The sequence below is a fragment of the Lethenteron reissneri genome, chromosome 44, assembly GCF_015708825.2.
Source record: "Lethenteron reissneri isolate LAM-NWPU_2019-01 chromosome 44, ASM1570882v1, whole genome shotgun sequence".
Taxonomy (NCBI): domain Eukaryota; kingdom Metazoa; phylum Chordata; class Hyperoartia; order Petromyzontiformes; family Petromyzontidae; genus Lethenteron; species Lethenteron reissneri.
In genome coordinates, this window is record NC_083822.1 from 12255615 (window position 1) to 12270181 (window position 14567).

The following is a 14567-nucleotide window of genomic DNA, read 5'->3' on the forward strand; positions in this document are numbered from 1 at the left end:
TTTTTTAGTTTTCCGCCCGTTCACAATCACCATGCAATGTTCGATCCTGATATTCTGGTTAACACGAAGTGATTCATTCCATCATCCATGCAAAACACTGTCTGCGAGAGATCCCGGACGACGCCACCCATTATGTTGTATGTGTTGTGATTATGAAATTTTGATGAAAATAATAAAAATTAATAATTTTCCGAAAAATGCGCAAATCGCATTAATTATGATAGTGTGTGTATTAATATGCATAAATTATGATAATGCGTGTGATTATATGCATAAATTATGATAATCGTAGTAATTTATGCGGAGGCTTGCGATTATGTTAATGTGTGCAGTTATGATAATTTGCTTAGTTTCGTTTATCCAGAGTTATCAATCAGGATAACACGATTATCATAGATTCATTTACCGATTATCCTAGTGTGTGTTATAATATTTTAGGTCTCCATTTTCATATCTCATCACAGGATACAGTTGTCAAGAATAAGACAGTTTTGCATGGACTTGGAAGGAACACTCGATATGCTTCTGTGATAACAATTTTATTCTAACAAGCACGTGACATTCTATCATGCAGGTCAAACATGCGTCAATAATTCATGGGCAAGATTATGCAATTAACTAATATGAACGACAAAAACTTATGCAGTTGCGAAATTATGCAATTATGCAATATGAATAACGAAAACTCTTATGCATTTATGTAACTCGACGGCAGCAACTGCTTTGCACGATCAGTTGATATTGAACGCACCACCTCGAAATGGCAACCCTTTTGAAACGCAAAGATCACTTTCTTTGAAAGTCTTATTCGTGTGCGTGCTGTGTGTGCGTTGTCCCCTCGTAATATTAATTGTGTCGTTAGCTTGTGTGGTGTGGGAGGATACGAACAGCTCCTGCTGCTCCCTCGCTCGGCGTGTCGCTCGGCTTTTGCTCTCCTCTCTCTCTCTCCACTGCTGGATTGAGCGGCGTTGGCACGATGTTCCTTGAAGAAACTTGCTTGCTTGGCGCTTGATGGTTCCGGGGGCTTGGTGCTGCTCGTGCGCTCTCTCTTTCTACTGCTAGATGACGAGTTGGCACGATGCTGTCCTTGAAGATGCTCGGTCGCTCGTGTCGCTCGGTGTCGCTCGGTGGCGCAAGGTGTCGCTCGTTGTCGCTCGATGGCGCGCGGTGGCGCACGGAGGCCGTGGCGCACGGTGGCGCAAGGTGGCGCACGGTGGCGCAAGGTTGTGCTCGGTCAGCGCTCGTTCAGCGATCTCCGCCTTTCCTGCGGGTTGTTCGCTGGTCGTCACTCTGACGAGGAGCGATGCTTCGTTCGTGGCAGGGTGGACGTTGGCGTCTTTGTTGGCTTCACTCGCAGCTCTGCGACTCAGGGTAGCGATTCTTCTCAGGTGGTGCAGACCTCGGCTTGTAGCTACGCGTCGCTACTCCGCAAACCTCGTCATTCTGAATGACAGGAGCTTCTTCGTTGGCGGCGACGAGGAGAGATGGAGCCACAGCCCTGGAGATCTGTGATGGGGGCCAGAGCCCCTGTCGATCTGAGTTGTATGGATTTTCCTTCGGTTTATATCGGAAACTTCCACTCGGCTTCCCGAGTTGTTCAAAGGCTGTCATAAAACCTTCCTGTGGGCTGAACCATCTGCGTCCGTGTGTGTGTCCGTCCGTGTGTTTCGCGTGCGTGTTTGTCCGTGTTGTGGGGAGACAAAGGCGGTTGTTTCCACGGTGGGAGCACCCGGCGCATGCGCTTATTTATTCGAAGACGTGTTTATTTCCTTTGAGAAATTGCCCCCTTTATGGGTGTCATTTCCTAGCTTGGTGCCTGTGTGTGGAGATCCTCTCGGAAAGACAAAGGCGGCCGTGTTGCTCGCTTCCCATGGGTGTTGTGTTTGGTTAATTTTGAGAGCCTTCTCCGCCCTTGATTCCTCTTCTACTTTAATTCCGTACTTATTATTTGACTTCTTGTGATTATTTAATCTGATATCCCGGCTTATCTTTGTTCAGAATATAATTATCTCTTCCTCCGTGTCTCCTGGTTCTGCAACCCCCCGCCTGCAATTCCCCCATTCCTTGTTCCTCTTGTGTGAAATTCGGGGAGTTTATGACCTTGATTACCCTCTTTCATGCCGTCTTTCCTTTGAAATGAGGTATGCGCGCATCTGTGGAAGTGTGGGGCCTCTGTGGAAGTGTGGGGGCGTGTTCGTTCCCACGTGGCCCCGTGTCTATTAAAAAAAAAACGATATTATCTATGTTGGCAGAATAATTCTTAAAAAAAAATAATATTAAAAAAAAATAAAAAGGGGGTACATACACAACAGTAGATATGCCCAAATTTTTTTTCTCAAATAACTCAAACTGATTTGTGCGTATGAAATAAGTATTTATGTAAGTATATATATATGAAATAAGTTAAACGTACATATATACGAATCAGTCTGGGTTATTTGAGAACATATTTTTGGGCATATACGTCCACAATACTGGACATCTGTGAAAATTGCTGCAGATCAGGTAAAATGTAACTTAATTACAATAAACATCCTAACTAGTGGAGTTTATTGTAAAGAGCACCAAATAATGTATTCAGAAAAGTCACTAAACATTCAGCAGCAGTACTTGACTTTATTTTCAACATCCTCAGATTGGCTCTGTTATTTCCCAATAACTCTTAATGTCAATTAGTTTTTTTTCCTTGCCACTCCCTTGTGCCCTCCATGTTACGAACGACCTGCTTTGCGATTACTGGACTATTTTCCATGCCATATTTAAACCAAAATGACCGTGAAATAATTCTGGCCCATTTCTAACAGCACGATGTCTCGAACATGAACCTATCGCACGTGGTTTGGCTACTAAACTCCGCCCTACACTAACGGTGTCTCTCAGCCCCAAAGCCCAGCCTCATTCTTTCATGAAATCCCAACCTGTCGCCAAAAGCATCTCCAAAATGTAAAACTATTTCCGGAGAGTTTCGTGCATTTGCTTCTTACATGAAAGGAACACTTTAAACGGTCCTCACCATTGTTGTTGTTGTCACCCTTAATTCTGCTTTCTTGTGATTTCAACATCTCTTCAGCTCTCACACTGGAAAGGCCAACGCGACTGCTGCAGAGCTGGTAGGATATTGTTAAATAAAACAAATAAAAACAAAGCATTCAATTAGTGCAGTTTATGTCAAAATAACACAAACGCATGGTAAGGCTCTCTTACAATTCACGACAGTGCTTGATTTAACGTTCAACATTATTTAGTTCTATAGCGGTCTTATTTTAAAGATATTTAGGTTAAAATATGATAAAAACCCTCCATCAGGAGAACATTTGCAACTTTGAAATCTATTGGCTGCCAAGGTTGTGCTTATAGAGCATAACCCATCATCTGATTTATCTGGAAACTTATTCGTGGGGTCATGATCCCAAGGGGAACAACCACAGGTGACTGAATTGGTTCCTTATTCAACTTGTGCTCATTTTAAAAGACACATTTCAAGAATTTGAAGTTTTCGTGACCGCAAGGATCCATACTCTTTGGTTCTTTCGGTAAAGTCACGTAGGTGAAAATGAAAAAACTTTGTATATATATTTTTTTACCCTTTTATCTGGCAACAAAACTGACACCTTTTTTACAAGGAGTCATGTTTGCATTGACCACAATACCTGTGGTCAGAATGCAAAAAAAACACAACTCTGATAATGTATGCACTGTCCTGAAATTGATTGGTCCACACCCGAGACAGCTTTTCTTACAGCCTAGTCTCACATGGTGTTGGACCAGATGACGCCAAAAGGCGCACAACTCAAAGACAATGCACCATCAGAGTATGAGAGCTCGGGGTAAGAATTTACACCATTGGAACCTCCTTTGCCAGTAGCAAAATATGATACTTGTTTTTTTACCCTTTTATCTGGCAACAAAACTGACACCTTTTTTTTACAAGGAGTCATGTTTGCATTGAACAAAAAAAGGTGTCAGTTTTGTTGCCAGATAAAAGGGTAAAAAACAATTATCATATTTTGCTACTGGCAAAGGAGGTTCCAATGGTGAACTTTGTATATCTTTTTATTTTATTTTTTTCACATACGTGACTTTACCGAAAAAACCAAAGAGTACATTTGAAGAAGTTGGCAAGTGTAGGATGAACGTCCAATACACTCTCTGCTGGCTTGTACTTAAAACCCACAATCTACAAAACAATCTGGGCCTGATTCATGCAGATATTTTGGGTGTTGTTGTTTAACCAGTTTTTGGCAGAATGATGGCCAGTTTCACATAATATTGGAAACATTTAGCATTTTATGTATGGCCGATTCCATAAAAAAATCGAAACGTTCAAATACTCGTCAATTGTGGAATGATCCAAAGTGGGCCGGGTAAAGGCTGCACCAACAATTGTGGAAGAGCGATTACTGGAGGCATGGGTAGGTAGTGAGGAATTAATTTTGTGGAATTCCACAAAAGTTCTGAAAATGCAAAAAAAACATGCGGTAATGTAATGTATGTGTGCCATTTGTTCACATTCTGCAATACTTAACCCACAGGACAACTGCTGAATTCCCACAAAGTGTCACCAATTTGAGGCCAGAGGTATTGGATGTGAACTCACCGGTGCCGTGGACTACCATACGCGGTAGAGCTGCTCTCATCAGCAGGGCAGAGATTGCATTCGGGTCTGTGGTGAAGAGGTCTTGCAATCAAGTCGTCAGACGTGGCGATTCTATGGGATGGCCGGGGGCCTATGACCCCCCTCCCACCTTAATGGACAGCTGTGCTCTTCTGAGGCAGCTCCTTGGGGTGGTTGCGGAGGAACCCGAGTTCATGTTAAAGAGGATAACAGCTACTTGTGCTGTGGATGCCACCACAAAGCCATAGCTTCTTATATTCTCCTGCCAGATCCCGTAGCGGCTGCACGGTTGATACCTGTGACGAGTTGCATAAAACATTAATACTTAATCGTATTTTGGCTAACCATCTATGAAAGATAATCACCGCATCGCGCCCGGTCAGATGCGCTTCTGCGGCCGTCTGGAATGCTCTTCCGCTTTGAGGAAGCCACTGGAAGCTATGCACTTTTAAATGATCTATATTGAAAACGAATTTCTTTAGAACTGCTTTTTGTGTTTAGTTTGTTGTCCTTCCTCCGCACCTCCGATTAGTGTGGTTTGCTACGTACGGTGCGAAAGAAGTTCAACATACACACATACAACACATTGACTTTACTACATGTTTTACTAAACTGTCTAATAATGACCTTACACGGTCAGCTATCAGTGCCCCACCAATGTTGTTTTTATTCATTCAAGTGTGAAAACGGTGCCCAGCCCCATGGTAGGTGGTTGCCCTCATGGGCAGGTGGTGTCCTCTTGGTACCCGCCGAGTGCTGGCGTCTCCGCTGCTCGTCAGCGAGGACCCTGTGGTGTCGGGGGTTGACCTCCTTACCTGGTGGGCAGCGGCGAGGGGAGGAGGCGAGACCCCAGTCCGTGGCACTTCGCCGTCTTCACTCACAGCCATTGCCTGTGGGAGTAGCAGCAGCAGCAGAAAAGCGGCAATGAGAGAGAGCAGCATCAGGCGAGTTCACAATGCCAGGGAGACCCTGTCCCTTAACATCTCCGGAATAAACACCTCGTATAAGACCCAACCATTGCACCTCCTGGATTTTACATTCCTCCTCCACCTCCTCGAAGACGCTGGTGGTTGTAACCATCAACCTCATCGAAACATCAACAAGAGGCCCCATGCGCATGCCTCCTCGATGAATGGAAAATTAAACCAGACCAGCCACCAGTCGTGTGATTGTGGCGATGAAACCCAAACTATGGACCCACAAAGTAAACCCATGGAGACACAAATACAGGGTGCTTCAAAACTTTATATTTAAAGCTTTCGTAACTGCAGGGATTCATATTCTTGGTTCTTTCGGTAAAAGAACCAAGAATATGCTTCAAAAATGTTTTAACACTTCTGAGAATGTGTAACTATACCACAAGAAATGTGCCTCCAGGCTGTGGAGAACACCTGGAGAAGATTCCAGGCACGTGTTGACACAAATGGCGAACAAGTGGAGACTCTTTGACTTTTTGAAGCTATTAACAAACTTTTGTTAACATAATTTTGTTAGCATGTTACATTATATTATCCATTAGTTTCCAATATAAGATGTTCACATTCTTTTGAAGCACCCTGTACATACAGACTCATAGAAACACATAGAGAACCAGAGGTACATTAACGACAAATCACAAGTCACGCGATTGTGGCAACGCAACCCAAACTATGGATCGCACGGTAAACCCACTGCGGTCTGCGCTCCTTCAACAGAAGAGGAAGAGCAGCGCCACACGAACTCTTTTTGAAGTCCCTCTCGTCGTGGCTAGCAGGCAGATCTCCACACTGGCAGCTCGCTACTGAACACATCGCCATACGCAAGAATAGAAGTGTAAACACCAGTACACACCACCACTAAACACGCTACAGTACTACTCTCTATTACACTCTGACCCCCTATTGCTGCTCCATTCGCTCTGTCTCGAACACTCTCATGGACGCTCAGAACCTCTCACTAACCTCCTTTCCATAAACCCTCATTGTGACACTCTCTCTCTCACTCTCTCTCACTCACTAACACTCTCTCACACTCTCTCATGCCCCCTCTCTCTCTCACACTCACTAACACTCTCTCACACTCACTAACACTCTCTCATACTAACACTCTCTCATGCCCTTACACTCTCACACTCACTAACACTCTCTCACACTAACACTCTCTCATGACCTTACACTCTCACACTCACTAACACTCTCTCATGACCTCTCTCTCTCACTCTCACACTCACTAACACTCTCTCATGACCTTACACTCTAACACTCACTAACACACTCTCACACTCACTAACACTCTCTCGCACTCACTAACACTCTCTCATGCCCTTACACTCTCTCATGCCCTTACACTCTCACACTCACTAACACTCTCTCATGACCTCTCTATCTCTCACACTCACTAACACTCTCTCACACTCACTAACACTCTCTCATGACCTTACATTCTAACACTCACTAACACTCTCTCACACTCACTAACACTCTCTCATGACCTCTCTCTCACACACTCACTAACACTCTCTCACACTCACTAACACTCTCTCATGACCTCTCTCACACTCACTAACACTCTCTCACACTCACTAACACTCTCTCACACTCACTAACACTCTCTCACACTCACTAACACTCTCTCATGACCTCTCTCTCTCACACACTCACTAACACTCTCTCACACTCACTAACACTCTCTCATGACCTCTCTCACACTCACTAACACTCTCTCACACTCACTAACACTCTCTCATGACCTTACACTCTCTCGCACTCACTAACACTCTCACTAACACTCTCTCATGACCCCTCTCTCACACTCACTAACACTCTCACACTCACTAACACTCTTTCATGACCTCTCTCTCTCACACACTCACTAACACTCTCTCACACTCACTAACACTCTCTCATGACCTTACACTCTCTCACACTCACTAACACTCTCTCACACTCACTAACACTCTCTCATGACCTCTCTCACACTCACTAACACTCTCTCACACTCACTAACACTCTCTCACACTCACTAACACTCTCTCGCACTCACTAACACTCTCTCACACTCACTAACACTCTCTCGCACTCACTAACACTCTCACTAACACTCTCTCATGACCCCTCTCTCACACTCACTAACACTCTCACACTCACTAACACTCTTTCATGACCTCTCTCTCTCACACACTCACTAACACTCTCACACTCACTAACACTCTTTCATGACCTCTCTCTCTCACACACTCACTAACACTCTCTCACACTCACTAACACTCTCTCATGACCTTACACTCTCACACTAACACTCTCACACTAACTCTCTCATGACCCCTCTCTCTCACATCCCTTCTTCTCACCCACGCGCCCAACAACAACAACCGGCGTTCACCACAGTGACGTCAGCACGGCGCTGGTGCCAGGCTAGGTGCACGCTCCCTCCTCGTGCCCTGACGCACCGCTCTCTCTCACTCTCGCCGTCTCCCCCAAGCACTCACTCAGCCCCCCCCCCCCCCCATGCACTCAACAACTCTCTCCCCTCAATCTCACACGCGGCCCCTCTCGCTCACGGCAGCAGCAGCTGCAGCAGGAGGTGGTGGTGGAGGTTGAGGAGGTTGAGGTGGTGGAAGATGTTGGGGAGGTGGTGGAGGTTGAGGAGCAGCAGCAGGTGGACGAGGTGGAGGTGGTGGAGGAAGTTGAGGAGGTGGACGAGGTTGAGGAGGAGCAGGAGGTTGAGGAGGTGCAGGAGAGAGCCGCGAATCTCGCTGCCAGCATCGCGGAGTCCACGGCCCAGGGACCGCGGTGAATCCGACACACGGTTACTATGGTAACAGCCTTAGGGACCACGGACAATAATAGATATTGCCAGGGGTAACCGTCCGTTCGGGGACCGTGGTAAATCATCTGTACGGTACTGTAGTTACCGTGGTAACAGACTTAGGGACCGCGGTAAATCATCTGTACGGTACCGTAGTTACCGTGGTAACAGACTTTGGGACCGTGATAAATCTGTACAGTACTGCAGTTACCGTGGTAACAGACTTAGGGACCGCGGCAAATAATCGGTACGGTACTGTAGTTACCGTGGTAACAGACTGAGGGACCGCGGTAAATCATCGACAGAGCCAGATGGAAAACAGCATCGGAGACCGCGGCGAATCCTCTGCGCAGGACGCGCCGCCGTTCAAGGGACCGTGGTGAATTAACGTGACCGGCTCGCTGCATTGAAACAGCGTTAGGGGCCGCGGTCCAAGTGGTTGGCAGCCGTCACGAGTTGTGTCCAAGCCTCAAGCGTCGTTGGGAGGCGATGATGTGTAGTGGCACGTGCACGCGGCACCCATAACAACTAAATGTTCACGAATATAAAGCGTGCCTGTCAACCCGAACTTATCACAGACCAATTCAGACATTGGTCACCCCGTGTCCCTTATAGATCTCGACGTTCATCCTACAAAGTCACATCGCAAGGGAGAAACACAAACAAGTAGACAAAAAAATTGCTCAATTTCCCTGTAAATTGTATGGGGCCGTCCATAAATGACGTCACGCGATTTTGGACGATTTTTTTTATCCCCCTCCCCCCTCGTCCCACGACGTCACAAAAAGTCAGACCCCCCCCCCTTAAATATGACGTCACAAAGCTCTGCCCCCCCCTAAAATAAAACATGCTTCAAATCGCTTTAAACTATTGTCATTGTAGTGCGTATTTAATGTGGCGCTGCACTCTGATGTTGTAGGAGAAAACATTTATTAAAAAGTCTATTTAATTAAGTAGAACGTGTTGTCTATATTTAAAGTTGCGCATTTTGATGTGACGTCACATTTCTCAACCCCCCCCCCCCTCGTCACACATCGTCACAAATGTTTGACCCCCCCCCCTAGGTGCGTGACGTCATTTATGGACGGCCCCTATGATGATATATGTTTTTTTTAGCGACGTGCTTACCATTCCTATACTTTGTGTTGTGTTGTAACTTTCTGACTCGCGCCCCCTGGACATCTGGGACAAAGAGCTTCATAACTCATCGAATTTCTCGAGGCCGAACACAGATTCTGATTCTGAAAACATAAAAACAAAGCCCACAAATATAACTCTGGGTACAGCCACGACCAAAAATACCACCAACGTTAACACCCAAAACCCCACAAAAAAAATGGGTATGGACTAAGAACATTTGTGCCTTCTGTGTGAGATCGAGTGTTGGGCCCCATCGTACACATGGCTCGGGTGCTCCGGTGTTGCTGTTCCTCCTCAACCTCCACCACCTCCTAAACTTCCTCCTCCACCACATCCCCAACCTCGTCCACCTCAACCTCCTGCTGCTACTCAACGTCCACCACCTCCTCAACCTCTTCTACCTCCTCAGCCTCCTGCTGCTGCTCCACTCTTGAATGAGCTGAAACGCATGTTCATTCATAGAGGACTGCAGAGCTTGGGCACATTCACGGCGTGGTTCCTCCTCGCGCCTCTTGAGTCGTCGCTGTCTCTCTCCACGAGCGGACGCCGTGCGGGAAGCGGCACGCGGCAAGTCGAAGTCATTTTTTTACACGCTTTTATTTAACGCACTCTGTCTGTTGTTGTCGTTGTTGTTGTCGTATCCTCAAATATTGTAACTCAATTTTAACCCACTTCCCAATGTGGTATTGATTGAAAACTTGGTATACTTATGTCATACTGAGGACAATACTATATTCTATCATAAAAAAATTATATATATATTTTAAGCAATCTTTTTTATATGTTATGTTTCGGCTTGGGTCTAATTGTCTACGCTCAACTAACGTTGGCTGTAAATCACCACGGTCCCATACGTTATGGCAAGCTTCGGGGCCACTTCCTGGAGTCGTGGAGTTCTGCCATTACTCGTACGGTACATTTCATTAAAGAGTGTTTTTAATATTAAATTTTCTTGCAACCCTTTGTCAAGCCACTGTCAGCAATGAGCCCCAAGCACGCCTCCGTTACGCCCGCGATGGCTGTCACGGTTTGGTTTGTGAGCCGTAACTTTGCCGTGCTCATCAGTTGGGGTTGGTGCAGTTGAGGCATCACTCGCCACTGACGATAACCACTGAGCTGCCACACGTTAAAATAGACTATTAAAAAAATGTTGTTATTATTTTACCAGGTATGGCCCACTGAGCGATGTAGCTCATTTTCAGAAGCGATCTGGTTATCACAAATGAAAGCTGAACAAAGTGGCTTATCACGTGGAAATGTATAGCAGTCAAATATTCTAAACGCATTTTGATTCTAAATGTGGAGGGAAAACCAGAGGATCCGAAGAAAAATCCATACGACCACGGGGAGAACACGCAACTATACAGCAGGGTCGGGATCGAACCCACGACCTCCTGTATACCAGGCGAGAGAGTTAACATCTCCTAGCCACCTGCAGTAAAACCGATTGTGAAATAAGACACACTAAATCCCAGCACTAATTGCACACCGATGTTAACAAAACAAACAAAATAACTAGCACAGACATGAAGCTAAATGAATACCGGCATCAAGAAATGGATCACAGTTGTGTAATGGGTTCAATTTAGGCGCACACACTTCTTGGGAGGCAACACTCATTTATTAATTAACACAACGTTTACTCAACAGTTACTCTTACTCTACACATAGGGTGGTGACCACCGACCTACACTAGCTAACACATAATTGTATTTTATCCGCTCCAGCGTGACCCAGCCAGGTGGTTGCTGGCAGTCCGCTCACTGTAGGTCTTCTCTTCTGGCATCTTCACGAGGTGTCTTCATTCTTCTCAGGAACAGCCCTGCTCTCCGTTCACACCACGCTTATATCTCGTCTCTCTGGCGTGGCCGGCTCCGCCCAGGCCACGCCTCCCTTCCCCGGCCACGCCTCACTCCCCAGGCCACGCCTCACTTCCCAGGCCACGCCTCCCTTCCCCCACCTCTGGGAAGGTCCGGATCCTTTCCACCACGTGACCCCCCAGGCACCCCCTTTGGGGCCCCCAGCCCTCGTACGGGCCGACACAGTAGTGACCGTTCTGTCACTACATCACCCCCCCTGTATAAACACACAGCCGTCCCCGGCTGTAACACAACTGTGCAACATCGAAAAGGTGTGCCTCCGAACCAGCAACATCAATAAATGACCGGCGACCGATAAGAAATACAATCACGTAATATATACAGAATCGACGAGGGTAAATGTGAACCGCATAGAAAACGGGGAATTAACAACAAATATACATGAAAACTGGCTAACCCACTTACGCTACAGCACAGCCCCCCCCCCCCCCCGTTAGAATCACGCATGCAATGACAGTCACCCGTTAGCACCCCCCCGCCTTTCCGACGTGGCGTCACAACCAGTAGCACGCGTCGGCCATATCGGGGGGGGAATTTCCATGTTACCACCCCACCGCCTTTCCGACGCGGCGTCACAACCAGTAGCACACGTCGGCCATATCGGTGGGATTTTAACCCAGTCTCTCTCCAAGACTCGCATCGCAGCATATAGCTGTACCGACCGAGCTGAGACGACCCAGTCTCTCTCCCAGACTCGCATCGCAGCATATAGCTGTACCGACCGAGCTGAGACGACCCATCGTTCACTCACTGCACAACATGCACCCTAACAACTGAGGGAAACAGTCTCAACGTAACAGGCCAACTCCACCCGAACCTTACGAATCTCCAGCCCACTGTTTCAACGCGCCTCAGAGGGTCTCAACCTCCGAGCCGTCAGGTCAAGCCGTCAGCCATAGCATGACGGGACCACCCTCCCTGAGCCATGTGAGCGCACAGCCCACAAGGCTAGACAAGCCACAGAGTGTCTCCATCTCTGGGTTGTCAGGTCAAGCCGTCAGCCATTGCATGACGGGACCACACACTCCGAGCCATGTGAGCACACAGCCCACTAGGCTAGACATACCACGGAGTGTTTCAATCTCCGGGCTGTCAGGTCAAGCCGTCAGCCATTGCATGACGGGACCACCCTCCCTGAGCCATGTGAGCACACAGCCCACTAGGCTAGACATACCACGGAGTGTTTCAATCTCCGGGCTGTCAGGTCAAGCCGTCAGCCATTGCATGACGGGACCACACTCTCCGAGCCCTGTGAGCGCACAGCCCACTAGGCTAGACATACCACGGAGTTTTTTAATCTCCGGGCTGTCAGGTCAAGCCGTCAGCCATTGCATGACGGGACCACAACATTCATGTTAGACACGCAACACTCACTGGGCCATCCTGGTCAGGATCTGCGCCCCAAGATAAGTGACAGCCAGCACCACAATTCCAAATCCCTGGCAGCATGTCACCATCGCAATTTAACACCATCACAACACATACAATTTGAATTATGATCCCCCACAGAACTGATCCAATGCCGAACAGGTACGCACAATTTGTGACGATCCCGAATATTCAATGGTCACAACAATACACCTCACATCCCGTATCCGTACACATCATCTCCGAGACTCGCATTGCAGCATGCAGCTGTACCAACCGAGTGGAGAGAGCAACGCAATTTGACGTCAATTAACGGAAACGCACCCCCGATCCATGTAGAACACAAGGAGCATTCCCGCACAAAAGACATCATCTGTGCAACAACGGACAGGAACCAACCAGTGAGTTTGAAACAAACCGAACCTGTCATTTCAAAATCCCCTTCAACATTAACCATGGGACTCAGGGCATTCGAATTTTGAGAGCAAAAAAAAACTATACACAACGCCAAGAATCGCCGAATTGATTAATACAGTATATGCAGAATACGAAGTTCGTACAGTCAATCATTTGGCGCAATGTTCCATCCAGTCCCCGCATGGCAACACACACAATCAATACTCCAGACAATCCGTACATAGTAAATAATCACCAGCAAGTACCCAACAGTCCATACACTGTTAACAATTTCAAGCAAAGCTCCATACGGTCTGTACATTGGCAACAATGACGATCAAAGTTTCTGACAGTTACAAGTGACAATCACGAGCGAAACTCCATACAGTATACACAATAACAATGGCGATTTCGCAACACAACGATGTAACAACACGAGTCATTAACACGGCAACATACAGGATATCAACGGAGCTCGGGACACCAACAACGAATTAATCATTAACTACACCCAGAAGATACCGATCTCGACGCCGTAATTAACAACAAACACTGGTCGCCGCGTCAATTTCTCACGCACACAACCGGACGAACACGCTCCGCAACCCAGCGAGTAAAAAAAACACACGATCGCAACCCGGCACACGCAAGATGGGTGAAGATTATTATTATTTTTCTTGGGGCCGGGTGCTTGTCATGTCACGACTTGCCTTGAAAACTGTGCATAGCGGAGGGCGGCAAGGTGGAGCACTGGGACGGCCCGAAGAATCTTTCATGGTGAACACGGCCTGCTCTTGCGAACGAACTCCCCCTCTGCAGGCGTTGATGTCGGCGGGAGCGGCATTTCGGCAGCAGGAACGGCGTTTTGGCGGGAACAGCGCACCGACCAGCCGCCGAAATGGCGGGAACGGCGTTTTGGCGGGAACAGCGCCCCGACCAGCCGCCGAAATGGCGGGAACGGCGTTTTGGCGGGAACAGCGCCCCGACCAGCCGCCGAAATGGCGGGAACGGTGTTTTGGCGAGAACAGCGCACCGACCAGCCGCCGAAATGGCGGGAACGGCGTTTTGGCGGGAACAGCGCCCCGACCAGCCGCCGAAATGGCGGGAACGGTGTTTTGGCGGGAACAGCGCCCCGACCAGCCGCCGAAATGGCGGGCCCACCGCGTGGGCCGCATGCCCGGGCCTCCCCCGCCAGCCCCCGCAGCGACGATGGTGTCCTCTCGCCGCGGCTCCGTCGCTCCGTTCCCGATGGCGGCGAAACAGCAGTGTGATGCAAGTCCCGCCGCTCCGCGTGCAGCGCCATCTCTCTCTCTGTCACCGGGGCTGCCATCCCCGGGGCTGTCCGAAGGACGGTCGTCACACCATCCCCGTCGTACGAAGAC

At 47.9% G+C, this 14567-nt stretch overlaps 1 long non-coding RNA gene across 2 annotated transcripts; it reads right to left on the minus strand.

The window, feature by feature from the left end:
- Positions 1 to 2319: 2319 nt before the first annotated feature.
- Positions 2320 to 8390, minus strand: LOC133353521 (uncharacterized). 2 transcript variants are annotated; one of them, XR_009756397.1, is made up of 4 exons: positions 8154 to 8390; positions 5431 to 5505; positions 4598 to 4911; positions 2320 to 3107 (listed from the first exon to the last, which is right to left on the minus strand). It is a non-coding gene; the product is annotated as an uncharacterized LOC133353521 (long non-coding RNA). The 2 variants fall into 2 exon arrangements; XR_009756396.1 differs by lacking the exon at positions 8154 to 8390 and having other exon boundaries at positions 5431 to 6294.
- Between the last annotated feature and the right edge of the window lie 6177 nt (positions 8391 to 14567).